This window comes from Oryzias latipes, chromosome 2, assembly GCF_053564925.1.
Source record: "Oryzias latipes strain Hd-rR chromosome 2, Olatipes_Hd-rR_3.1".
NCBI classification, from domain to species: Eukaryota; Metazoa; Chordata; class Actinopteri; order Beloniformes; family Adrianichthyidae; genus Oryzias; species Oryzias latipes.
In genome coordinates, this window is record NC_136238.1 from 20,080,823 (window position 1) to 20,084,894 (window position 4,072).

The 4,072-nt window shown below is 42.0% G+C and overlaps 1 non-coding gene across 1 annotated transcript; it reads right to left on the reverse strand.

Moving 5' to 3' along the window:
• Positions 1–766: 766 nt before the first annotated feature.
• Positions 767–838, reverse strand: trnah-gug (transfer RNA histidin (anticodon GUG)). The gene has a single exon. It is a non-coding gene; the product is annotated as a tRNA-His (tRNA).
• Between the last annotated feature and the right edge of the window lie 3,234 nt (positions 839–4,072).

The window sequence follows — 4,072 nt, forward strand, 5'->3', positions numbered from 1 at the left end:
CCCATGGATGGTCGTAGAGAGGAGTGGCTGCATTCATAAGGAGAGTACAGGTGTGTTTGAGAGTTCCCTTTAGGCTTGTTGAAAGCAGAAGCTATGATTGTTATGCGTATGGTAAGTGTTTTGTGAAGTATTCTCTTGTAAGTTGATGTACAGATGATGCTGTTGTACGGAGCTCCTAAGCCATATTCTAATTATAGCACAATTTTGACCTTCAGTTAAATAGGCCTTTGCAGCAAAAAAAATACGCAACCCTGGACGGTCAGCACAAGGAACATGCACTGATCACATGAAGAGCCCCTGAACAGTCAACAGGATAGCAGGGATTAAAACCATTGAAAATCTGTATGACTTACCTACATCTTTCAAAACAAATACTCTTAAGACTATCTTTTTTTCAGTTGGGTTAGGGCTCACAATGGCCTTTCCGTCCAACTCCAGCAGCATCGTAGGCCGTCAGGGACAAGTAATAACTCACTCCGCCCTTGGACAGGCGTGACGTAATAGACATTGAAATTCTCGTTGTTTAGTGTACATGAAGGAATCCAAAATAATGACAGTTTAATTGAAGTTCCAAAGCATTTTGAAGTTGCGGAAGTGTTGTCCAACAGACTGAAGCTGTTGGGCATGTGGAGTCCAGACAGCCAAGTTCTGGCATCTTGGATGTGTTTTTGCTCCAAGAAGATGTAAAGTTTTACAGCTTTGAAGGGGTTCATGATAAAATCTTGTAAGTTTACAGAAAGGGATTATTCTGAATTTCTGAACATCTTGCTGTGACCCGGATTCGAACCGGGGTTGCTGCGGCCACAACGCAGAGTACTAACCACTATACGATCACAGCTGAGAAGGGATGGTGGTCATAGTTCTAGTCTTTGTTGCTCTCCAGGGCTTTTTTGTCAGAACACAGTTGGACCTCATGAACAGTAGAAATGCTAAGTTTGTTGTCTTCATACACACATATAGGAGAGACACATTTTCACATCACAATCACAGCAGGTGACCACTCTGGTCTTTCATTCACAATACTTTTGCCCCTTTTAGTCAAAAACATTGTTCCATTCTCTCTTTACTTAGTATCAGCCTAACAGCGGCATGTGGGTAGAAACTGGCTTCAATAACCACACAGAAAACACCATAGAGATCTTGGTACACCAAGGTGTGAGACAAGAAAACCAACCTTCAAGAAGAAGACTCTATCACAACAGCTGTCTTTACTGAGTCTGAAAGTGACACCAAAATGAAGACAAAAATAACAGGCTCATTTCCACCATGCCTTCCCATGTGTCCAAGGGTCCTTGGGCAAGACATTAAATCCTGTTTTTGTCCTGGTCGTTTAAGGTTGGCGCCAATATTTAGCAATGTGTGAATGTGTGTGTCTATTGGGGAATGGGACTGTGAATTTAAAGCAAGCCTCCTAGGAAGGTAGTAAAGCACTGCATAAGTAGCATCTGCTGCTAACTATTTATTCAGATTTTCACCGGTAGAAGAATCTGACAGTGAGATCAATTCAAATGCACAGAATTGTGTGTTGCTGTGACACTTGGATGGGAACTTGGTGACTAAAGGCCATAGATGTTTAAAGCTAAAGCCATGTGCACCTGTACGGTTACTGTGGCTTTTTGGGTTATCCATGCCCATGGATGGTCGTAGAGAGGAGTGGCTGCATTCATAAGGAGAGTACAGGTGTGTTTGAGAGTTCCCTTTAGGCTTGTTGAAAGCAGAAGCTATGATTGTTATGCGTATGGTAAGTGTTTTGTGAAGTATTCTCTTGTAAGTTGATGTACAGATGATGCTGTTGTACGGAGCTCCTAAGCCATATTCTAATTATAGCACAATTTTGACCTTCAGTTACATAGGCCTTTGCAGCAAAAAAAATACGCAACCCTGGACGGTCAGCACAAGGAACATGCACTGATCACATGAAGAGCCCCTGAACAGTCAACAGGATAGCAGGGATTAAAACCATTGAAAATCTGTATGACTTACCTACATCTTTCAAAACAAATACTCTTAAGACTATCTTTTTTTCAGTTGGGTTAGGGCTCACAATGGCCTTTCCGTCCAACTCCAGCAGCATCGTAGGCCGTCAGGGACAAGTAATAACTCACTCCGCCCTTGGACAGGCGTGACGTAATAGACATTGAAATTCTCGTTGTTTAGTGTACATGAATGAACCCCAAATAATCACAGTTTAATTGAAGTTCCAAAGCATTTTGAAGATGCGGAAGTGTTGTCCAACAGACTGAAGCTGTTGGGCATGTGGAGTCCAGACAGCCAAGTTCTGGCATCTTGGATGTGTTTTTGCTCCAAGAAGATGTAAAGTTTTACAGCTTTGAAGGGGTTCATGATAAAATCTTGTAAGTTTACAGAAATGGATTATTCAGAATTTCTGAACATCTTGCTGTGACCCGGATTCGAACCGGGGTTGCTACGGCCACAACGCAGAGTACTAACCACTATACGATCACAGCTGAGAAGGGATAGTGGTCATAAATCTAGTCTTTGTTGCTCTCCAGGTGTTTTTTGTCAGAACACAGTTGGACCTCAAGAACATTAGAAATGCTAAGTTTGTTGTCTTCATACACACATGTAGGAGAGACACATTTTCACATCACAATCACAGCAGGTGACCACTCTGGTCTTTCATTCACAATACTTTTGCCCCTTTTAGTCAAAAACATTGTTCCATTCTCTCTTTACTTAGTATCAGCCTAACAGCGGCATGTGGGTAGAAACTGGCTTTAATCACCATACAGAAAACACCATAGAGATCTTGGTACACCAATGTGTGAGACAAGAAAACCAACCTTCAAGAAGAAGACTCTATCATTGCCGCTGTCTTTACTGGGTCTGAAAGTGACACCAAAATGAAGACAAAAACAACAGGCTCATTTCCACCATGCCTTCCCATGTGTCCAAGGGTCCTTGGGCAAGACATTAAATCCTGTTTTTGTCCTGGTCGTTTAAGGTTGGCGCCAATATTTAGCAATGTGTGAATGTGTGTGTCTATTAGGGAATGGGACTGTGAATTTAAAGCAAGCCTTCTAGGAAGGTAGTAAAGCACTGCATAAGTAGCATATGCTGCTAACTATTTATTTAGATTTTCACCGGTAGAAGAATCAGACAGTGAGATCAATTCAAATGCACAGAATTGTGTGTTGCTGTGACACTTGGATGGGAACTTGGTGAATAAAGGCCATAGATGTTTAAAGCTAAAGCCATGTGCACCTGTACGGTTGCTGTGGCTTTTTGGGTTATCCATGCCCATGGATGGTCTGTACGGTTACTGTGGCTTTTTGGGTTATCCATGCCCATGGATGGTCGTAGAGAGGAGTGGCTGCATTCATAAGGAGAGTTCAGGTGTGTTTGAGAGTTCCCTTTAGGCTTGTTGAAACAGAAGCTATGATTGTTGTGCGTATGGTAAGTGTTTTGTGAAGTATTCTCTTGTAAGTTGATGTACAGATGATGCTGTTGTACGGAGCTCCTAAGCCATATTCTAATTATAGCACAATTTTGACCTTCAGTTACATATGCCTTTGCAGCAAAAAAAATACGCAACCCTGGACGGTCAGCACAAGGAACATGCACTGATCACATGAAGAGCCCCTGAACAGTCAACAGGATAGCAGGGATTAAAATCATTGAAAATTTGTATGACTCACCTACATCTTTCACAACAAATACTCTTAAGACTATCTTTTTTTCAGTTGGGTTAGGACTCACAATGGCCTTTCCGTCCAACTCCAGCAGCATCGTGGGCCGTCAGGGACAAGTAATAACTCACTCCGCCCTTGGACAGGCGTGACGTAATAGACATTGAAATTCTCGTTGTTTAGTGTACATGAAGGAATCCAAAATAATGACAGTTTAATTGAAGTTCCAAAGCATTTTGAAGTTGTGGAAGTGTTGTCCAACAGACTGAAGCTGTTGGGCATGTGGAGTCCAGACAGCCAAGTTCTGGCATCTTGGATGTGTTTTTGCTCCAAGAAGATGTAAAGTTTTACAGCTTTGAAGGAGTTCATGATAAAATCTTGTAAGTTTACAGAACGGGATCATTCAGATTTTCTGAACATCC